This window comes from Falco rusticolus, chromosome Z, assembly GCF_015220075.1.
Source record: "Falco rusticolus isolate bFalRus1 chromosome Z, bFalRus1.pri, whole genome shotgun sequence".
Classification (NCBI taxonomy): Eukaryota; Metazoa; Chordata; class Aves; order Falconiformes; family Falconidae; genus Falco; species Falco rusticolus.
The window spans coordinates 63423793-63448830 of record NC_051210.1 but is presented as its reverse complement, the minus strand read 5'-3'; the positions used below and the strand labels follow the sequence as shown (position 1 = coordinate 63448830).

The window sequence follows — 25038 nt, the reverse complement described above, 5'->3', positions numbered from 1 at the left end:
CAGCTGTGAAACTGGCACTATATAAACTCAGTCCCATAACTGAAAATATTGTCCTTTTGCAAATTTTAAGAATTCTTTAGCAATTGTATAGAAGCTTCCAGAAATTAAACTAGAAAATCTCATGTACCCATTTATGTACAGTTAAAAATGTTGAGGCAAAGATCGCTAAAAACATTATACAGCAAGAGGAAAATTTCCACTTTTTTACTCCAGTAGAGGAATGTCAACAAACAACCTTAACTCCAGATGTTGTAGACTTATAAAGGCATTTTTTATTATTTAGATTTTTGTTTCCATATAATCAATTTTCTGGCAGTTTATATGTTCCAATAAGAAGTCTCAATTTTAAAAACATTTTTCCCTACTCTTCTGCTTATCGGATGCTATATTAAGCCATGTATCTTACCTTTACTGGCTTTGCTGAAGACACAGCTTCCTAGATTCTGTTCTGATACTTGGAAAAACAGACTTTTTAGTACTTCATGAGTGAGAGAAATGGTTAGAAATAGTTTGTGGTCTGAGTTATTGTCCTTCCCAGCTCCTATTTACTAACCCAGCCAACAAATTAAAGTTTTCCTACACAGTCATCCCATGTGACAGTCTTGTAACCTCTGACCTCCAACTAAACAGCAAACATCTTCAAACACAACTACTACTATTACCGTCCAGTCCATAATTTCGAAGTTTCTCATACCCCTAATGAAAGGATGCTTACAATGTTATTTCTGTGTTGTCTTGGTGACTTCATGAATGTACTTTTTTTTTCTATAGAACCCAGAAAATAATTCTTACATCAGAAGTAGTTTTTATTTTTTAATAATGTTGGACATTTGAGATAGATTGCTGTATAGGGAAGAACACAAAATCATTGTTTTGCTGTGATCTGTGTTTTTATTAGCTATTCCTCTGACCTGTAACACCCAAACTTTTAATTAAAACAAAAGTTTTAATACTCAACTTTTCCCCTCCACCCCAGCTAAGGTAAACTGTACACTTCTTTCCCTTGGTAATTTCCACCCTGAAAACACTTTTGTAACATGACTGTTTATTTTCAAGCCTCAAAGTGAGTGGAGGGGATTGTGTGGTGTGTGTGAGTTATGGACAGAAAAAGGTAGAAAGGAATGCTAATGTTTGAAGGGGTTGCCAGTATCCTTGATGCACAGCCTTGGGTTACTGCCAATGTATTCAAATTAAGAGTGTTAGCAAATTGATCATTCCAGGATGCTTCAAGGGTTTCTATACCAGCATTCTTTCTGCTCCCTTCCCCTGACTCTTTGGAAAGAGAGGATACATTGAAATAATCCCAGCAGCATCTGTAGCTTTCCTGTCTCTTTCAATTTTTTTAGATGGAACAAGATTCAAATATTATGATGCTCATTCTCCTTGCAATGCAACTGTGTTTGCTCCATCAACTGTCTTCAAAATATTGACAGCGTGTCATTAACAAGTCTGCAGTCCTTGGCTGAAGAGACAGTTTTGCTCACGTATCTGCTCTCAAAAAGCTCAGAAGACATCACACAACAATTTATAAATTAACTTGCACCAAGATTCTCCCTTTCTTATTGACTCATAAGGTAGGGGAAAAGATAAGCCTGCGTGGACTGCATTACCATTGGTTTAGAAATGGTCATCTGTTCTACATCTTTCCTTTAGTAACTGCATGTTGTCCCACCGTTTAGACTTCTCTGGCTCAGACTGCACTTGACTGAAAGCTAGCATGCAGCAATTCATTTTATGTAGTGTATAACGATTAAAAACTCTAAACAACCAAAGCTAAGTGTCAAAGGGACCCCATCCTTTTGGTATCAAGTTTATGTCCATCCTGAACGTTGGGCGTTCAACTGCACATCTTCTATTTACCACAACCAGGCAGCAACAATTAAGAAAATGGTATTTTTGCCCTTTTAAAATGAAGGTTTTGGTCATCAGTCCCAGCAGAGACACCTGTGCAAAGCTGCATAGGGGTTTCCAAGGCCACATAAAGTGTACCTTCTTCTATTACCTTTCTTTTCTGTAAAATGCCAGCTAAGGTACCTTACAGACACTTGACAAAAGCAATAAATCAGTTTAAATGTATTTGAACTTGTGGTCTACCAAAGCCTGAAAGCTTTGTTTTGCTGGACCTTCAAGGCATACTGTAAGGCCAATAGATGCTTTTCCTGAGGGATTGTTTTTTTCCAGGGGAAACAATATCATTCAGCTCTGTGAAAGCTGTATTTTGCTATTCTCAACCACAAAATAGTTACTTTACTCCACTACTGGGTTTTTTGTTTTGTTTTGTTTTGTTTTCCCTAGTGATGCTGTGATGGATGAATTGCATCATATTTATTCTTTGAATTTATGCATCTTAGCTAGTTTTCAATACTATTGGAGCCAAAATAATGTTCTTTCTCCCAGAGTCACTACTTTTACTGTGGTTTCTCTATTACATCTCTATTCATTGATTCAACCTTATAATAATACTGTGGAGGTTGTGTCTTGTGTTTTGTTTTTTTCTATTACTTTGTGTTTACCATTTAGAGAGATTGCTCATGGTGAAACGCAACCAGAGGAGAGGCTGAAGTTGAACTAGAGCCACAAATAGAAACTGGAACAGTAGAAGGAATTGTTACCCACTAAGAAACAGATTAAGAGCATATGGTTAAGTAGAGGGAGAATGAACAGAAACATAGTACTTGTGAACACTGAGAGGAGGGAGGGGAAGACAGGATTAGGGAAGAAATATCGAATACATTTATTCCTTAATTTGTACCCCATTTTATCTTGACAATTCTGCTGAATAATAAAATCCATTAAGCAGTAACTCAGCAAATGACATGACAATCAGCACAAGCTAATTAATTAACATGTATTTAATTCTAATTAGATATTCTAGGGAAAAAAATCTGTTTCATTTTCCCTTTTCCATATGCACACACTTTTCTACAAATATAAAATCCTATAGTTGAAGATTACAAGTGAAGATTTAAGACACATTCAGACACAGTTAGTTTCTTGTAGTTGAAACAATCAAAACATGGCAGTTTGCTTTCCCAGGGAATTATGCAAGTCATACTTCATTCACTGTGCAGCACACTTGAGATTGATGAGCTTGCCATGACAATATGTAAGCTTTAGAGATTCCAGTCTCTACCTCTGCTGCTCATCCAAGAGCCTAGCATTGCGGATTATTTAATGTAACATAACAGGAAAGAAGGAAACAGTAGAGACCATTGTCAGTAGGAAATTGGAAAAAAGCAGAAATTCACATCTCCAAAATATCTTTTGTAAAGTCTGTAGGTAACTCTTGAGATTTCCCATGTTATTAGTTATTGAAAGGGTACAAGACAACAGTTATTAACTAAATTTGGTACACAAAGTATCTGAAATAAATTACAGAAACATAGTTGTTTTAATTTCTGTTCATCCACAGAGGAATCTCAAAGTGCTGACTTGTAGCTGAGTAGATCACATCTGTTGTCTGTTATTTTAACTACTTTAATTAAATCTTTGCACCAAAGCGCAGAAGAAATGTTAAGAAGCAATCAAGAAAATAGCAGATGCTTGTAAAATAGCAACAGTTCTGATCAAACTTCTGATCTGGTGCCGATTAAGGAAATATAAATGGTTGGCTGGGACTGCGTCACTACACAAGGTATAGTACAACCAGTGAAACTGGAGGACAGTTTGGAAAATACGAAGAAGCACTTTGAATAGAAGCATTTATGAAGCTGTTATAACCAAGTTCAAACATTATTAAAGTGTTCCAATTATTTTTGTATGCTTCTATTACCTAGTAATAATTAAAGACAGTTTTATTATACAATTTTATGACCTGAGAGTTTTCAGTCTGAAGTGATCCCAAAAGTCACAAGATGGAAAAGAACTATAGGAGTAATTAAATGGATAATTAACAGGTATCGTTGTTGTGTCTCCTTTACACCACTTTAGTTTTGTTTAAAGGTAGGTAAGACACAGTACCATTTGATGATGTAAGAGAGAAAAAAATCCAGGATTAATAAAATTTTACATCAGAGAGTAGTTTTACAGCTGAATAGTTTACAGCTCAATAGTTCATGACAAACAGTAGTGCCTCTCATTAGTAAGGATGCTGCTAATCCTCATCACAAGGTTGGTACTCATTTGATATAAAAGGAATTTTCAGCCTTGCAACACAAAATCTAAAATATTAGAAGTATTATCTTTTGACCCAAGGAGAACATGGTTTGAAGAAAAATAGGTAAACACTCAAAGTGTGGAAGGTAAGTGGTACAGCATAGAATGCCAGTTTTGGGGGATATTTGGTGTTTTAAACTCATACTGTATGCAGAGTAAATTGCTAGACAACATGTAGAGTGAGATGACAGGACATCCCGCAAAGAAACTTGGAGAATGGTCCAAGTACAGCCACAACATGCTGGTTTTGTGATGGTCAACTCCACACCCCCTCACTCAGCTCTTCATTGCTTTATCTCATCTCATTTACAAATGTAATTTCTCTTTTTTCTTTCCTAAACCAATTCCTTCCTGGGACAGAGGAGCTGCCATTTCAAGACATGAACACAGAAAGTCTAATTTGCTCTATCAAGAGAGGATCAGTAAGTAAGAGTATTTGAACTGAGGTGATTGCTTTATTTTGAAAACTGGATAGCAAAGCCCTTGAGACTTGAGCCTTTACTGTCTGGATTGTGACATTGAACTGGTTTCTTATGAAAAGACCAATGGCTGAAAATTGTTTCCAGAAGGAAGCTTTTGAAGGTACAAAGAAAACTTCTAGCATTTTATTTTCTGAAGCAAAGCAACCGAAGAAGAGGCCAGAAGTAGATGCTTGTAGATATATAGCAATTCGATTAAAATTTTTGCTCATTATCCATGTATGAAGTCTTCCACTTCCACCCTAGTTCATTTCCTTTTGTGTTACCATTTACAGACTATTGCTACTAAGCAATGTCTAGGTCTCAGCATGTGTCATTTAATGTAGATATAGACCCCTGCTGGTAAATCAATGATATGCAATGCTCTGCCACAGAAAGAGATGGAAGCTGGCTATTAAGTGACATTATGCCTACAGCACAGGCAGTGAAAAGAATGTAGACAAGCCTTTGTCTAAGTTTCAAACTTTTTCAACAGTTTTTCAAAAGTATTTTCAACAGTTCTCAAAACACAGAAATTCAAATTGATAAGAAATGCAGCATATACACTGAAAAAAGATCCCCTACCCCAAACAAAAATTGATGTTCTGTCTCAATGCCTTAGCCAAAACACTGAGTATGTTAGCTCGTTTTTTAAAAATCATGTTGCAATCAGTTGTGGTTTGTATTTATTTAAGAGCATGCAAATTACCTAAGTGTTAACTTTGATATTGCTGCATTTGCTTTTCAGGTGAAACTTAATTTTTTGTATTATTATTTTAGTAGTAGTAGTAGTAGTAGTAGATTGTACAACAAAATGTCCCAATTAGGCTGATATATATGATCTAGTAAGTCTGAATATTTTTAATTTTAGTAATAGTAGTAGTACATTGTGCAGCAAAATGTCCCAATTAGGATTATATATATGATCTACTTAAGACACAGAACAGAAATTGGCTCAGCTTACACATTATAACAGATTAATTATTTTGGACATTGCATGAATCCTTTCATTACCTTTCTGGATATTGCATAGGAAAGGAAGATGACTGGTCTAACACCCTATGACAGACACAAATAATGTTCTAAACCAGCAGGTAGGACCATGAAAGTATAAGCAAGTCTGAAAAACATTGGTGCAAACCAACAGCTAGGAAGGTGGAGCAACAGCAAAGCTTGAAAGTTACATCAAAGAAAGCCTGGTATTCAGGAAGGCCATGTATCATAGTGAAATTTCACCAAATTTAAAGATTTCCATTATTTTCTATTCTGAAAAAGAAAAGGTGAAGTCCTTAGTAATTGAGCCTGTTGGTAGAGTACCCTGAATGTTTTTAGTTTTTTAAAAGGGGGTGGGGGGGAAGAAGCAGAACACAGAGCAACAAGCAAAGCAGATAGATCTGAAAAACAAATAGCTGTCTATGCAGGGTCTGAGATAGGAGTGCTAACCCTAGAACAAGTTTAAGCCTCCTTTATTCTTCCAGCCCAATACAGACAAGACAGAAGCAAGTAAGTCATAAACTGTCTTTTGGAAGCATCAAAATAATGATATTGAATAATACTGAAAGTCTGCTGGGCTGGTACAACTTTAATTGTTTTTATGAAGAGACAAAGGGAGGAACGGGAAAATTTCCATTCATTCTGCCTATTTAAATGTGAAAAATACAAATAACAGAAGAAAGTCTCATTTGGTCTTTTGGGAATGTTATTAAAGATCTATATCTGAAGTATCAGCTACAACCAACCCAAAAGTTTCATCAAAAATCTTGGAAACAGGTTTGTCTCCTAGAACCACTTTGAAAATCAAAAAGTTTACATAAACGCAGCCTTAGTTCTGAAGGAAGAGACCAGCACTTTATGGGGTCTTTTGTTGCACAGGCTTGGCTAAAAATAATGCTGCTCATCTCTTTCTGTTAATTATGTTCTCAAATTGTATTGAAGATCTATGAAAAGACATGTTCTTTGAATCCTGACAAAGACATTTTTTCACTGAGACCAAAAACCATAGTATCATAACATGAGAGAATGATATTGTCAAGTATTTTAAAATACACAGGTAGAATGTTTACTGAGTAAGTTAGTATTAATTCAATACAGTTGAGATAAAAAGATTCCAGAAACTGGTTAGCAAAATATAATCATTAAAGGAATCTAATAAAAAGCAGAATTTTCCCAGAATTTAGACATTTTCTTCCTTTTTTGAAGCTAGATTTTGTTCCAAATCCTATCAAAGTTAAAAGGGATTAAAAGAGAGAAAAGAAATGGGCAAACCAGATCTTCCGAGATCCTGCAGTATTGAAGGAAATATGCAAGAAACTGAAGATTTAGCCAGCACTTTCATAGATATTACTAGGTCTCCCAAGCTCAAGTCACCAGAAGCATTTGCCCAAGGGCTACAGATCATGCAGCTTCCTTGTTCATAGGCTGGCAGGAGAAAAGTTTGCAGTGTTCCATCTGAGACACTAGGTAAGGTCAAGTTCTTCTGAATGCAGTGAACTAGGTGAGAGAAGCCTAATATTTTGTAAGAAAGCAAGTTTGCAGTTAGCTGTTTTCAGAACTGTATTTGAAAATTTTCTGAATGGAACTATGAATTCATTTAAGAAAGCTGATCCTTCTTTTTTTTTTTTTTTTTTTTCATTAAGGGCTTCCTGATGTACATTCATAGCATATGCTTTCTGGATTTCTAGGCTGTATATTTATGTGTGTAGACATGTATGTATGCACAGGTAGAAGATGCAATATATTGCATGTGTCACAAGGAAAAAAAAAGCTCATTTTGCACATACAGTCACAGCTGTTTCTGAAGCCACTGCTAAGGGAACACAATAACAATTTTAAAACTGCAATAACAAGAGCACAGTCTAAAAGCTCAGAGGCAGTCAATTCTGAAACTTACTTTTGTCAGCCTATTCAAACTTTAAAAGCACTCAACAGTTACTTGCATTCTATTTCAAATTCTTCATGTCTCCTGCTGCTGTTAATGGCCAAAGAACAATAATCCTTGGCAGGGAATTATTTGTGGTTTTCCATAACAACTTGCATGAAACCATTCCCATTTTCCATAAAAATATCTAGCAAATTATTCTGCCACTGACTACAATATTTGTTCTTCTACAAACATCCTCCATGTAACTGCTTCTTACCTCTCTTTAGCACTCTTAGCATACCTATTGTACTTAAAAATGCTTGACATCTGTATATTTCTATTAAAACTACTTAATGTTTATATTGCAACTATGCCAAGAACATCATCATGATGGGGAACCAGTTGTTCTAGCCATTGCATGCACTCTGACAGACACAGAGATATTGACCATTACAACCTGCAATTTAAAACGAAAAGTGAAAGGTAAGTAGGAAAGGAATTTACTTTAGGAAAGAAATTACACAGTGTTGCATTTCCCTCCATCTATAGTGTGCATCAGTCACATGCTCATTCCCCTTAAATGCCCCTCACTCTATCAGCATCAGTCAGCCTCCTTCTAGGCACAATTTCAAAATTTGGTCTGAAAGAGGGCATCAAAAAATACAGTGATCACAAACTGAAAAGCTTAAAAAAACCACCTTCCTATTTAAAGAAGAGAGAACAGCATGGAGAAACTCAGTCATGGATTAGAAATATACAGTAAAAAGTAAGTAGGAAAGAAAATTAGGGAGATACCATGTTGTCCGCATCTCTAATAATACTATGCTTTAATTACATTATCCATCACCTTCATGCTTCTCCTGTACTCCTCCCATGACCACCAGCCTTCTTCAGTGTGAAGTGTGATATGTGAAATCCTGATCTTTATTGTCTTTCTTTGTAATTCATCTAGTCCATGCCCTCAGTCATTTTAGTTATCTATCTATTGCTTCCTTTGCTTTCAGGACCTGTTTATCTGTATTTTATCTAAGTTTACAGTCTTTCAGGTAAGTATATTACCTTACAGTCATAAAGTGGGAGCTTCAGATTTATTTAAATTTATTTTCACCACTGTAGTAAATTACTACAAAGATGAGAGCAGCTTCCCTCAAACAGAAAAAACAGGAGGTCTGGAGCTGGTTTCAGAGAACAAGAACTGGTTTTGGACAATTAGTAAGCAGTAAAACACAGAAGTAGATGTAATTCTGATAGAAATGGCTGAGACCTCCCAGCCCCTTCCCTGAAAGGCCCACTGTACCACAGCCTACTGTGCCTTTTGGAGATGGCCTGAATTCCAGCACTGGTGGAAAGATTCAGAAGTATAAAAGTAATCTGTATTGCTAGGTAGATACAGCCTCACATGTAGACAATTATCCTCAGAGACAGAAAGAACTAGGACAGAGGAGGCCAGTGACATAAAAAGCTCCAAAAAGTAAAGATTCATCTATGCTTCAAGAATTTACTCATGTAGCTGAGCTGTAAAATTCTGTCAGACCCATGCAAACTACCAAGAGAATTTTTCTGTTGATGTAATTTAACTAAATGAATGTTATTGGCCCAAAGATTGTTTTTAAAATCTGCATGATTGTGTATGACATTTGAGTTACAGGTTAGGCTTATTATGTCCATTTAGCATAAAGGTGGGACTATTTACGTGTTCCAAAATTGTACAGTTGTTAAGTTGCAAACTCGTAAGTGCTGTCCAAACCTGAGATAAGGTGGTAAGACTTGCTTCAAAAAGGCTGGAACTTAGTTAAGAAAGTAGGCAGGAGCTGAACCACAAGATGAGTCATGAAAAAAAAAGAGAATGATGACAAAAGTGTCTGCATTAATGTCAGAAATATCAGAGACAGAAGGAAGAAAAGCATGGAGAACAGATTTTGAGATCTGATTGGAACAGGATGGGCGGAAACAGTTAGAACATCCATGAAAGGCTGGAGCAGGTGGAAGACAGAAAGAAATGCAGAATAACTGGGAGTAAAGAAACACATTTGCAACTGCTTTGTTAGGAATACACTAGTATCTTCCTGCTATAGAACCTTTTCTCTCTCCACAAAAGATAATCCCACAATTAGAAAGGGATTTTCAAATGTACACGTGAATACAGTACAATAATCCAAAGCAATGTAATCAATAGCAATTGACTTTAAAAGGAACTAATTTATTAGAGATCAAATCCAGCTATTCCTTCTCAGACTGAACTCTGACCATGGACTAATTACTAACCCCTGCAGAAGGAATGTTAGAAAACATGCAGAAAGGGTTAAAGTTGCTTTAAGCAATTCTTAACTGTCTCTACAGGCATTTCCTGTGCATCTGCTTAAGGGAACTTGCTGCTTAAAATGTCTATTCTGCCAGGCAACCACAGTAACTGACATTAAGGGAAAAGTAGTACCACTAAATGGGCTTCAGTTTGCCCTTTAGCAATGTTCCACCTTTGCGTTTTCTATCCCTTGTTTCATTTGCAAAGGATGTATTACAGATGGGGGGGTGGAAGAAGGCAAAGAATATGTAATGTAATTGCTTCCCATTAATAAAGAATGATTAGTCCAGGCAATCGCCTTCTAAGCATCCTTCTATCATCTAACAAATGTACCTAACCATTGGCAATGAGAGAAAAATCAATTTATTTGGAAGTAATGCAAATTTATTATGAGAAATGCTTCTGGAACACTGCAAGCTTCCTCCATTTCTGTTGACAAATTGGTTACATAGAACTATTGACCTAAAGCAGGGATTGCTATCTGACAAAACTGCACTGTGACAGAAAAGGGCCTGGAACCAAACTTATTTGCAATTCCTTCACACTCTCTGTGGAGGATTACATCACTCTGGTGTAAAGTATCTTTTTACTCTACTGCTGAATAGCTATTCTAAGTGGTGAGCATAGGAGCGTACTGGATATGGCTAGGATAGACAGGATGACATTACCTCTCCCTGACCATTTGCTTACAGGAGGAGTGGCAGACAAAAAGCCCCTGGCTCTTGTCATCGCTGTGAGTCATAATCTAAGCAGAAATGAGCATAGGAATAAAGGAAGTCTTTAACTTCCTCTTCCCTCCCCCACATCATAAGCAAAGGTTATGACAATCTAGCCTTAGGTACTTTGGAAGAAAACATCTCAGTGAGTCAGCTGTTTGCAAATAGCTCTCTGCCTCCCTTTGAGCTTCATCTGTATGGGAGCTCCATGTCTGCTTTGCATTCGCATGACTTCCACCCACTCACCCCCAGCAACTTCTGCATGCAGCTAAGCTCTCAGCAGCTTTACTGCAATTTCTCTGAGCATTCGCTTTCGTGTTCCAGTATCATTTGATCGCATCAGTAGCTACAACTTTGCTTTTAATATAGAATGAGACAGCTATTGTGTCTCCTGCTAGTGATCTGTAGTTTATCCAGAAGTTACTGTTGTTGAAAATATACCTTTTGTATGTAATACATTTATGAATTCAAATCAGTCTCATACTTGTAGGCTTTTACAGATATTTGTAAATTAAAAGGCTTACCAAATGCTGTTGAAGCTCTAATTTTTTTCTCTGCACACCCCCCCTCACCCTTTTTTTTGTTGTTGTTGTTGCAGCTGTTGAAATTCCATAGTTTAAGTTGGCCCAGTTGCTAAACATAGCCTCTTGGTTGGGTGGTTTTCTTGCAATATAGCTACTTTCTGATTTCACAAGGGTTGACTCAGTTCTGACACAATGTTCCAAGATGAACACCCACACAGTGTAACATTCACACTTTATTCTTCTCTCTATATATACTAGCACTCTCATCACCTGAAAGTAGAATCTTAGTTTAGCTGACCAGATATGCTTCCAGTATAATCCCATAGAAAACTAGATACTGTAATACTCTCTTGAAAAGTTATTTACTATTGATGGTGTGTTAATCATCAGTAAAGCTGTGCTAATTTAAGTGAAGACAGGCTGCAAGTTTTGTTTCAAAAATACCAATTAATAATTTATTTCATCTGCTTTTTGATAAAGAAATTATGTTGAAATTTGTAAAGCTGTGTGTAGAAATACATTGGCTTGTTCATCCAGTTATGAGAATAATATGAAGGCCTTCTAAACCACAAAGAATAATGTTCAGTGCTTTATTATAAAAATATTCAAAAAGGTATCTTTTCACAGCTGATCAGCATTAACTAAAACCTCTATCCTATACTGGAAGTAACTTCGTAAGGGGAGAAGAGAGAACCAAGTCAGAGGGAGGGAGGGAATGAAAAAAAAACCACTTAGGTGTGTTTTGAGGAGTACCAGATGGCAAGTCATGGAAATTAAAGCAATAAAACATCTAGAATATTCTAAGCTGTTCAAGACACCAGAAAAATAGACATTTCAAGAAAGGAGGAATATATTTATGAGGAAACCATTTAAAAACCAAAAAGCTACCTAAGGAAACTTATTAAAAGGGACTAGACAAATAGTACACATAGACTGAAAGGACATAAATGCAGATATCTTCACTGAATGCTGTAAGCAAGAGTGAGTTAAGTACTACATAAACCCTTACTACAAAATGCAGTTAAATCCAACTCCATAGCCTACCAACGAAGAGTGAACAGCAATACAATGCAAAACAGACAGGGAGAGGGCAAAGGACTAGCAGGATTATACATATTTTGCTGTCTGAGGACATGAAGTACAAGTAATGCAATAAAAATCTACTGGAGGAAGTATAAAAATAAATACTAACAATATTTTCAATGACAAGATCACTTGCAAATGAATTTTTTAAACAGTATCAGATGTATTGTCAGAAAAATCTGGAAATGTTAATAATGGGGTTTTTATATGCAGTTTCTATTATCCTACACTCAAACTAAGCTTCAGCTAGTTCTTGATGCACAGTTAGCTCTGCATTCGGTGAAAAAACCAAAATATTCACATGTACCTGCAGTTTCATCTTCCATATTAGATAAATCATATTCAGAGACACCTGAAACCACTGAACCAAGACTTTGATTGCCATGCTTTCTAGAAACATAGAAACTTCTTTGAAAGCTACGTGACAAGATCCCATGAAATAAAAATAAAAGCCATATTCCATTTCTCTTTTCAAATTGAAAGACATGTAGGAAGATGGAAGATTTAATGTCATTGTCACGTGATACCAAATCTTTGGCTGTACTCAACAATGAGTGTATTGAGACACCTCTCCAAAGTCACTTTTGTTCAAATAGTGCCACTATCCCCCAATGAGTGGTAGTCAAGGAATTATTTAGACAGCACTACCACATGGCTTAAAATAATTTCTTAGGGAATACATATTTTTGCAACTTAAAAACATCAGACAAACAGTAGGAAATATTTTATATACCCTACCAGGTATATAAGATGCAGGTGGTTATGATTAAGTTCACACAGAAAGATGTGGTGTGATTTAACACTAAAAATAATGTTTATTTTGCAGATTAAAAAATTCTCATTCAGGGCCTGAGATGCTCAACGTGTTTATTGAACTTTTCAAACTTATTTTCACAAACTATATACTAGGCTAGGACACTTGTACTGAAATACTGAGATCTTTTGAATTAATTAAGACAAATTGATAAAAATTTCTTCAGTTAACTTAAACTGAAACAATGCCAGTCTCTCCCTTGTATTTGACTAAATCTCATTAGCTCAGCTAACATGAAAATTTTATGCTTTGTGGTCTTTTAAAATTTTTATAGACAGCATCATGCTTCACATAATTCCTCAGCAGGTCAGACATAAGCAACAGTGGAGCTTTTTTAAACACACTGAATACTTGTCTTCTCTTTGTTGAGACGTATCAGGCTGTTTCTTTGATCCACATATCAAACCATGGCACCATGGTGAATTCAGCATTCTTGTCTTTCCCCCTATGGCTGATAGCATACTATATATACCAGCATACTGCACATGCTGATAGCAAAATACAGTAAAATTACATGAAAGAAAAAGTTATCTACATAAAGAGGATTGTATTTTTTTTAAAAAAAGAAATTCTTAAGAATAAGCCAATAAGAACAACTGGTCCCAATAGCCAGGAGCTCAAGCAGATACAGCCTGCCAGACTCAGAAAGCTCCACAGCAGACCTGATGAGAGAGTCTGCACTGTCTGCAATGTCTGCACTGCCTTCTCGTATCTGAAAGAACAGGGAGAAACTTGAGTGATTTTGCATAAAGTCAACTAAGCTCATCCTCCTGATCCAACAAACAACCCCAATGGATTAGAAAACTGAGGCAGCAAAGAAGAGAAGGAAACAGATACACCAAGGTATTAGTGGCAACAAAGCAAAGAGCGATCCCAATGCCATTACAGGGCAATGTGGAAGATACTCATGGGGAGACAAAAAATCTGGATCCAAAGTGATTTGGAATATTTCTCAAGTGAACTCTGTTTACATACAGGCTGGGAGTCTCTCCAAAAACAAGGAAATATAACTGTATGCTCTGTCCCTGTAGATGCAGTGTCCTCGTAGCTGAATATCGGAACTTTTCTCTCCTATTACTACTTATCAAATAATTTAAATGAAGTTTCCTTGCCTATTAGGAGAAGGGGCATATTCGACAGCTTAAACATAGGAGTTGCATTTCAGAGAGGAACATTCAGTTCTTGTCTGTGCCTGTAAAGCAGTGTCATTGATATATAATAACATGCATTAACGTTGTTCCACAAGCATCTGGGAGACAGAAAAGGCTACAGCAGCATCCAAAACTCTCTGTTTCAGGAGTACTCTTAGATATTGAGAGACATACATACACAGGACAAAAAAACACCACAAAGACAGAAACCAAACAAAATTCAACCTCATCCAAATATATGTATATTATTAGCATATCTTCTCATTGGTCTCCTGGAATATTACACAGTCAACATTTCAACAATGCATTATCAAAACGAGTGCAGTCCCTGATACCAACATCAGTGCAGGGGAATATATTTATGACTGACTACATTATAGGTAATATGTAAGCTTACATTTCAAGTAATGCTCAAGAAAACACTCATTTTTAAAAACTGTGTAAAATACATTCTGAAAAATTAATGTCTCAATTACAAAAAATCACTCTGAAACTTATTAGTCTTCAGTAATCATCTTTTTGTGTACAAGTCATATTTATTTAGGCTACAGATACAAGAATAGGATACAACTAATGAAGTTTTCATTACAGCTGCTACGCTACTCAGAAAGTGGTATTTGAAAGGCTAACACACGCATCAGTAGTATGGAAAAAATAGAAGCAAGAAAAAGAAAACCTGATACTCACACTTTCGTTCTTCTCATGTAGACTAGAGGCATTCTTGTTCATGGTGACTCTGACTAAATCAGTAGTGTTCTGCAAGTTTCAAAGGAGAGGTTTTATCCCTTGACCATCCAAATACCAGCTATTACACTGAAAGGAAATTAATTTATCTTGTTAGCATCAAGTCTTTGCAAGTTGTACAACATCCAGGCATAAACCACTGTTTCTGTGCATGAAAGTTGCAAAGACTCAAAGATCCAATACAGCAGATGTTTCATATATCACTAAATCATTCAAGCCATACTGTTACCCTGAAACACAACCATATTCTGACCCGTGCATGCTTTCTGGTCAATAACAAATGCATGCCAACCCAAACAACCACAGAAGGTTACAGAATTCTGAGGCAGCGGTTTTTGCCACAGTTATTTAACTAGATATTGGCAGTGTTGTTTGTAATAGTGAAATAAGCCTTGTTGGGTGTTCTAGTGAATTTCTAAATCTGAGGGGATCCGTTAATTTATATGCTACTCAGACTGGCATATATATGTTAAATTTAGGGGAAGAAGGTCAGCTAGAGTAATTTTCAAATCCAGGTGCCTAAGGATGCTTACACCAGCAGTTGTGTAGTTTCATATAGTTGTCAAGGTTTGACAAATTGGTCTTTGAATTATAATAATAACTAAGCAAAAGCCCTAGCAACTGATGATGGCATGGCATGGCAGCTTTGAAAAGCAGCATTTGTCAGCCTCTGGGTAAGTGCATGGCAGTAATTATGGAAGATCAGAGTTAAAGGGAAATTCATATGCTCCAGGATCAGGCAGTCGAAAGATTTATATTCTCATTTGGGCCAGGTAGATCTCTGCACATATTTTTTTGCTTAGGTCTGTCAGCCAAAGATGAGGTAAAGTGCAATTTCTGACCAACAGAGCTGTTCTACTAAAATCTCCTAATACAGGATCAATCATACCAGCAAAATTACAGGTATAGCTTATTTCCCTCATAGGCAGGCACACCACTGATGCATTTCATACGGGTATAAGAAATATTTTTCTAGGCTAGGCATCACCCACACTAGCATAGTTTTGGTAGTGTAACATACTGTTTTAAAATGACTAAGTTTTTGAGAATCTCTGAAGCCCACCTCTGCCAAAACAGAAAATAAACTCTTAAAGAACAGTATGATATTGAGTCAAATTTATTCACAAGTATACACATCAACAAGTGTAGTTTCCTGCCCCCATAGGGGAACCTGCGGCAGACCTAAAAGCCTAGTTTTCCTTCCTAAGAAACCCACTCATCTCAATGCATGAGTAACTCTTCAGCACACTACTTGATCTTTTGATTTGTTTTCTAAAACTCTGCCACTTCCTCCAGATAAATATTAAATATATGTTGATTATTTACATGTTTAATTTTTATAGGTAGCAGCCAGTAACAAAGACACAAAGCCAATTGCTGAAGAAACAGCTGATTTTTTTCGTATTCAGATATCATATATACAAATATTGTTGTTGGCAGTTTTACAATATTGAAGTAAAGGATCTAATCTGCAGTTAGAGCTGCAGTGGTTACACCTCCTTGCAGTCCTGCTGGCTGCCCTTTCAGGGTCACTATGTTAACCTCTGCTCCAGTGTGATGGAATTACTGTTACCTCCTCCCTGTTGATTGGTTTCACCAACCACTCAATAGTTATTTTCAAAGATGAAACAAATTCTGGCACTGATTTAATACCATTGCCCAGAGCCTGTGTCTGTGGGTATATAGTTGGGCCTAGCCTGGCATTTCTTGAAGGTAGTGCTGTCTAGCTTATGTATACCCTCACATCATAATTGACAATATGAGTCAGCCATTGCAGATTACATTCGTATCTGTGGCCACACGAAAAAATCCACTGGACTTGCAAGATGAAGTGGTCATCAAAAACATCAGAGACCATGAAAGACTGGTGGAAGAGGAAATTGATTTGAGTGGACTGGAGTTTAACTCCGAGATTGATAGTTTGGACTGGTGTCATCCTTCCACCTGGAATGATGCTGACAGAGATACATGAAATCCCTACCTCTCCAAGTCTCTCTCCAAGGGGCATTACCAGAAGTGCATGCTCAATGGAAGAAGAGAATGAGGATGGGAAGCAATCTTCACTTCCAGGAGCCATGGCTCAATTTCCTCCATTGTCAGCAATACCTATCCTGGCTACCAGTGGACATTTGTCAGCCAGGGTACACTGGCTGTGAAGGTCTTGGACAGAAATCCATCATGTCCATGCTGTGGGAACTAGGCAGGAAAAAAGTTGGGACTGACTGAATATCTAAGGAGAGTACATGGCAGAAGAAAGATCTTCTTCCAGTGTTCCCTCTAATCCACTGAAAGAAGCAAAAGCAGTTCTTTTGTTTCTACACATGGGTGGTAGGAGACTTTACGTGAGAAAACTAAGAATCACTTCTGTAGATTTGGGAGCACATAGGAGGTGCGTAGTAGAGACTGCATTGAAAATAACTCACAAGATCTTAATCAGTTTCTGGGATATTGTTAAAGGCTTTCTTTAAGAGAATTTGCATTCCTAGAAAACTTACTACAATTATTCATATACTACTCAAATACTATATAATACTATATCTAACATATTTGAATATATATAGGTATATATAAAAACCTTATCTATCTAAGTTTTGGGGACAGAAAAAAGAATTTTCAGTGGCAGATATATTACTTGTCATTTCTACATAGAAATCAGTGTCCACGAAAGAGTAACTTCACGTTACTTTTTCTATTTAAAATAGCTACAGAAGTAAATGAACATAAAAGTAAATAAATCATTGCTCAATCCATTCCAGCAATGCTCAAAATACACACCAGAGAAAAATATACTTAGCTAATTAAACTGGTTAATGTATTTAGATAAAGTTCACAGCAGTCACGTAAAATATCTGAGACTATGTATGAAACCAAGGTACAAACTTACAGCTTTAACTCAGTAGAGCAGTAGTAGCACATTAAACAGGTGTCAATTATCTCTTTCACATATTAAAAGAGACTTTCCGTCTTAAACATTTTCAGTCATGTTTGTATGAACATCTGTAATGTACAGGTCCACACCACAGCCAGGAGGCAGGATAGCAATGCTCTTAAAAATCATAGACTACCAAAGAAAAACAAAAGCTATTCATTTTTAGGATAAGGTTTGAAGAGATTACTTCCTGTCTAATGTACCTTTGATGAAAGAGACTGAAGAACATTCCCTGATCACTATTTTTCTGTTGATGTAATACTTAGAATCATCACACATCATCACAGGAAGAGACTTCACTGAACTAGCCCAGAGGTGCTTCCAGCACCCAGACAGGTGCAGTTTATTATAACGGGGACATGAGTCGTACAGTCAAATGCCCTACTTTCAGACCTTTAAAGCTTCCCAAGTTTTCATTCAAAACACTGTGAACCTCATTCCTGTTGAACATGGCAGATAGGACCACATTAGCCAAAGGCATGGTGCAAAGAGATGGTATTAGGACTTCAAGCAGAACCATATATATACACTTTTCTTTCATCACCTTAATCATTAAGCCTCAATAATTAAAAGTCATATAGAAACTACTGAACACAACAAAGACGGACAAAAAAGTTAGTGACTTCAAACTGAAGATTTTTCTGATATTGTTTAGCTTTTAAAAAATAGAGGACAATTAAGATGCAAAGGCTTCTACTGAGTTGGTAGCTCAATTACAAAACATTTTTCTGAAGAGGAGATTGTGTGGCACTTAGGGACATGGTTTAGTGGTGGACTTGGCAGTGTTAGGTTAATGGTTAGACTCAATGATCTTAAAGGTCTTTTCCAACCTAAATGACTCTATGATTCTCAGAGACGACAAAATAAAAACAACTTCCCATTTATGTTCTGTTTCTTGCTGTATTTTTCACTACACTTTCATGATATTTGCATGGAGTGGAGGTCTATTGACTAAGCCAGCATATTCACACAAAGCAAAACATTATTCACCTCAGGAAATTCTAATAAGTTTAGTTTAAAAAAAAAAATCACAAATCAAAGCAATATTCAAAAAGGACAAATGAAAAGCAATAAAAAATTTGGTCAGACTATCTGAGCAGATTCCAGAGTCAATCGCATGATTTTAAAAGTAAGAGAAGCTCTTGTAACATTTACAGTATTATTGTTTGTTTCTTTGTATATATGTGTGTCTCTTCATGAGAGCAGCATATTTTCCTTAAAAAGAACTACAGAACAGTGCAAAATAATCCTTGCTGTATATTTTGACGGACTTGTACCCTTTCTGCTTGCCAGATAGCCTTTCATTCCTTTAATTTTATTTTTCAAAAACATTCACTGAAATTTGCACAGGCAACAGTTTCTGAAAGAACTAGCCAGGAAATTCTTACGTTGTATTAATATTTGTGACTTGACTATGAACAGCATGGAGTGTTTAATGCTTGTGTACAACAGTTGCCTATCCACTCTCTACCAGGCATTTAACAAACAGAAATTAAAGCGAAGATAGTGTCTTCCATAAGGAGTTAACACTCTACATGCCTATATGTTGTGCTTGGTCACTCATATGTATATAGTTTAAGTTTGTTTACCTTAGGTACTATTGAAAACCTGAGCAAAGGGGTTTCAATGCATGAATTCAGAATTAAGTGATTTTGGGGAGTAGACTGCTGGCAACAAGCAAGATTATGATACTTACTATTTTACTAAATCTGACTCTTAAGGCACCTGTGTCTGCATTAGAGCTGTGTTTTATAAAAAAAAATATAGCTTTAGGATTACATTTTTTTCTCGTTTCTGATTGACAGCAATACAACTGTTACACATTATCATTTGGAAACATTCACAATCTATAAAAACTTCAAACAATTATTTAGGTTGCCAATCACTGCCTAAAATCTTTCTATAAAAGTTGTAAAAAGGACTTAAGATATGTCTTACTCCCTGTTGCCACCCGACATTCGTATGCATGAATGAAATGAAGAACTCATACTTTTTATCTCTGATATGTCTTTTATTTCTGAGCAGTTCTGGACTGATAAGGTAACCAAAATTCTTTCAATTACAAAGACGGGACGAAAAAAGCACATCAACATACAGGATTAGAGATCTTTTGAATGATCTTCCTGTCTCTCTGATCGGCTGTAAGAAACCTGGCACTGCTCTGAAAAAGTATGTTGTTTACAGATTTCAGTCTCAGAGACAAGCAAAGCATGCTCCCTTTGCAACAAACGAGAATAAAAATCCAAAAAGACTGAGCTTGTCTCTGCAGTGTGACTCATTCAGTGGCCAGGACTGATTCTGGAACATTTTAATGCCGGCTTGCTTAATTTCAATTGGAGCTGTTGTTTGGGGACATCATTCTTCCCCAGCACAAGAGCATACAAAAGAAAAAAAAAAAAACTGAAACAAAAGAGCAGACACTCCAATGAATCTGTTAAGCCACATTGATGACATTTTCAAAAGCAACAGGCTGTGAAAGACCTAGACAACTGGAACAGATATGAAAGCGAGGCAAGAGCATGAGGAGTACAGAGGTCCCAAAATAAGAATACATTTAGATCCATCTTCTTCCAGAGTACATGGTCACTTTTATTCATCCCTCTTATGTTAGGCAAGTCACTGTATTTCTCTAGTTATGATTGAGAAGAGAAAACTAGTTTGTACAGATAAGCTATGACTGAGATATGTGAAATCTGTAATTAAGAGAGACCTGTGCAAATAAATACTTGAATATTCAAGGCCAAATGCATTCCTATTATCATGCTACTGGCCATTTATTTCCTGAACCATGTGGCAAAGCATAACCATGGGTTTCTTCAAAACAGAGAGAAATCAATTTAAACAATAAGGTGCAAGGTAATGTTTAAACTAAATTAGTTCCATTGTTCTACAGAAAACAAATATCCAGAAATTGAATGACCCTGCAAAAATCTCAAGTATTTTAATATATTAAAAAACAGTGGAACTTCTATAGAAAGCCATAAGATCAAACAGAATGCATATAATATCTCTGTTTATATACATTTACATTGCTTTTTAAAAAAGCATAATTAGCATGAGTGTGAATGTTCCACATTCTTTACATTTGGCTAAATGCAGAGCAAGCAACATGAATGTTGCACCAAAAAATTGTAATGTTACATCAGTAAAAAAAAAAAAAAAGAGGGAGAGAGAAAAACCTTTCTTGTATTATTACACTGAAAAGCTAATCATTTGTACTTTCCTTATATTCTCCAGGGTTTAAAAATGCTGCTGTAAAAATTAGTCTCAGAACTACCATGGAGTTCACTGGACAAATATATTGTATAAAATACTAACATCTCTGAAGAGTACATAAAAATAGCATTTAAACATGGCAAATAGACTGAATTAATTCATAAATGTTTTTTATTTTAGTGCTTTTTTTGAACCTACTGTTCCTAAAATAACTCTTCTGTTCACATGAATTATATGTATACAATCTCTCTAATGGACAAAATGGGAATTTTGACATAGATCAAGGTAATGCCAAAATTTAATTTCAATCAGATAGACATGAACTCATCACATTTGCAGAAAAATGTATTTTCAGCCATTTTTCTTTAATTTTTCAAAGGTAAGTAGTACTTACCATTATTTACTTTAATAATAACACCTCTGCAAGTATTAATTACAACTCCAGCAATCAGCTAACATAAATATTTTTATTGTCAGCCCTTGATTGTTAAGTACTGTACACTTTTTGGGGGACAGACGCAAAATCCCAAGATGCTGTCAAACAAAATTAAACAATACCAGAAAATTACTTTCCTATACACTTTCTCCAACACTTGAAATGCATAAAATGCAGGTTATGAGAACAACTTTTTAAGAAAATTTTTCAGCCTTTGCAAGAAGGGGAAGCCTCCAATTTTCCAAAGTTCTTTGAGAAGGTTTATTACTGTATTGACACAATGCAAGAATTGATGTCTGATAATTTTAAGGACTGAGTACTTTTTCTCTGTTTTCTGAAGACAAGGGGAATGTGATTTCAGCAGACTACAGCATGACCTCTAGGGGGACACTGAAGTCACTTAGTGTTTTCTTTTTTTTTTTTTTTCTGATAACTTTCGTCCATTCAGAACTGCCCATCACTTAGTCCAGAAAAATGCTTTAGAGCAGAAAGCGAGCTGAAAGCTGGGCAACTCAATCAGGCATTGAGTCTGGGGAGGGGGCACTGAAGAGGAAATTTTGGGTGACAATATTTCTTCTAAAAGTATTTTCCTTATTACTATATAAGCAATAACATCATTTATAAACTTACAGAACAATTGTTAGTATTTTATTCATCACTTTTACACGTTAACACTGAGAACTCACAGCCAGGGACTTGGACGGACTCAGTCCTAGGGATTTTATCAAGACTGACTAAAACAAGGTAAGACCTTCCCCAAAGTATGTGCAGCCCTATTAAATGTAAATATAAAATACTACCAAGCATGATCACAAGCAAAGAAGTTCTTGCTCACCTTTAACACACTGAGAAAAAAATCTGGTCTTATTTTACAATCAGATAACATCTATAATTTTTTTTTAACTGTTAAAACATTTCTTTTCATCAAGCTTCTTCTCATGCTAAAACCAGATCAAAGGAAGACAGAAAATATTGGAGAGAGTAAATGACAAAGTATATTTTCTCTGGCGCTCTGCCTGTGCTGGCAGAGAAGTAAGAGTAGCATCAGATAGCAACACCTTTTATACAGTAATGCTAACTTCTACTTAAGTAGAGTTTTAACTAAAAGGAAGTCATCTTTCATTGTCAGGGAAGTCCTCATACTGAAGTGAAATACGTGCTTGATACCAGGTTGCATCAGTCTACATCTGTCCTGAAAGACATACCTGGGAGCACTGTCTGGCACTGATGACTCCTAGCCTGCACTCAAAACATTAAATTTAGCCTCAAATCCAGCACAGCAGCACACACACCATGCACAGGGGCGAGAACAGCCTGCCAGCCCTGGCTCTGAAGCTAGCACAGCCGCCTGGGAGTGCACCAGTGGGCCAGGGCTGAGCCAGGCTGGGAGCCACCCTGAGGACGGAACAGCAGAGGCCATTGCAGGTCCTTGTCACCACACACTCCCCCGTCTTGTCCCACTCACGTACCTTCTTTTTTATGCAGCTTCTTGGGTATAAACAGCAAGGTTTAAGGACCTGGGCGGCAGTGGTGCCTTTGTGGGAGGTGCCCTTCCCTGAAGCAGTGGCAGCTGGCTCCCACCGGTTCGTACCCTGCCAGCAGCACCGCATGCCCCAGTGCTCAGCCAGTCAGAGGCGGTTATGGCGCCAGCCCTGGGGGTCTGGAGGTGCTGGGGAGATGTGCCTGGAGAAAGGAGGTACTTCCCCCCAAAGGGTGCCCCTCTGAGGGGACTGAGTCCCATGAGAAACCTGCACCGGAGCGGAATCACCTTCCTGAGGGGACTGCACCCACAGCGTACCAGGAACACCCCTGAGGGACAGACATCGTTCTTCCTCAGACATCTCTTTCATAGCCTAAACTGTCCTGGTCGGTGTATTGATTTCTGATCCTGAATCATCCCTGTCACCCTTCTGAACCTTCTCCATCGCGCTGTGCTTGGGGAGGCTTCCTTCTTTCACAAACTTTGAACATAAGGCATGCAAGAGAACACTGCACACATCACACACCCCGACGCCGTGCACAGCCCAGTGAATAGCGCCAAGATCAGGCACTGCAGGCCCCAGATTCCCACCTGTTGAATAACTACTGTTGTAAGGATGCTTTCTTTTTAATGGAAGAACTGATTAACTGACTTAAAATAGCTGAAATACACTGCAAATTCTCAAACGTGCATATGCTCCTAGCACTGAATGGATAGTACATTAATGGCTACACTTCAAAATGTCTAACCAGAACCTTCCACACTGCTCAACATGCAAGTGGTCCTGGCATGTACACACCAGCATAATGGCAGTCTCTACTTCGTTTTCTGCTGTTTTCCACACACTTCCCAATGTTTCAGCTTCCTCCTTGCCCTTAGAGCATCAAGCTAACATATTCATTAAACTATTTACTTTTGCCTGAAGACCTCATTTCTACACAGCAATATTCAGTCAGAGCTTATCATGCAAGTTTAAGCTTGCCCCCCTCCACCATGTGTATCACTTTGCATTTCATTATAGATTTCATCTGCTATTTTATCACATTCTGCAGTTTTGCAATTTTACATAGTTGTCTTTAATGCCATGAATAGCTTAGTATCACCAATTTATTTTTTTTCCAAATCATTTTTAGTACATAGAACAGCACAAAACTCTGCTTTCTGGCAAGATCACCTTTCAGAGTTGGTAATTAATCTGTTTAATTCCTGGGCTCCTTTAGAACTGTTCTGTTGATTGTCCTCCACTTTACTTGTTTATTTAATAAGCTTTTCTGTTATTACCTAAATCTGGGGCAAATCATTTGATGTCTCAAGAAAAAAATATCTGTCTTAAGAGGCTTCACAAGTTCTCCTGTTCTAAGCTTTTGCTAAATGTTCTGTTAATCCTAGCTATGTACCTCAAATCTCCACAGCTGACTTCATGATCTGGAGGAGGTTTCTTAGCAGATATTTATACCTTCCTACCTTTGTTTCTATTGCCTTTTTATGGTCTTCCTCATTATATTTTTATATGTAACTTCTCAGATTTTATAATGTTTTCTATTTTCTTCATTTGGGCAAAATTCCAGCTTTTTGAAGGATGCCGTTCTGTCTATCCTACAGATTCACCATGTCAGGTTTCTTTCACTTTGTACAAAACTGCAAACTATATATTCATATTCTCCCAATTGTTTTTCATGGGTTTCTACTAGTTGTACAAAGAAAATCAATTTATTTTTATAGAAGCATATCCTTTTTCTTCCTTACAGTGTCTAATAACAGTGGCATTGCTTGTTCTGTCCTTCAAAATTTCCGATTTGATAAAAATTTTCTAACTCTACTTTTCTTCAGAGATAAAAAAATTACTTAGGGTAATTCACCATTTTGAAACACCTCTTTCAGAACTATCTGATTTCCCTCATTCTTGAATTTAAAACCTCAGATATAACTCAGCCTCAAAGGGTTTAAAACCTTAATACAACCTCTTGATTTTATACAACACCTGCTTCCCTTGAGATTCAAGTAAAGTATATCTTTCTAAAAAGAAACTTTCTGGTCTAGAAGCATAAATCACTCTTGTACTATTTTCTCATCCACCTGATGAAACCTTGGCCCTCTGCTTCTTGCAGTTCTGCATGCAATATAGGAAACTCTTGAGAGAATGCCACAGCAGAAATGGAGTATTATTTAT

At 36.8% G+C, this 25038-nt stretch overlaps 1 long non-coding RNA gene across 2 annotated transcripts in view; it reads right to left on the bottom strand.

Annotated features, from left to right (window-relative positions):
* The window catches only part of LOC119141325, a 188912-nt gene that overhangs the window by 75998 nt on the left and 87876 nt on the right, over nt 1-25038 (bottom strand). For both annotated transcript variants that reach the window (XR_005101903.1, XR_005101904.1), the window contains exon 2: nt 14751-14876. This is a non-coding gene — a long non-coding RNA (uncharacterized LOC119141325). The remainder of the gene's footprint in view (nt 1-14750; nt 14877-25038) is intronic.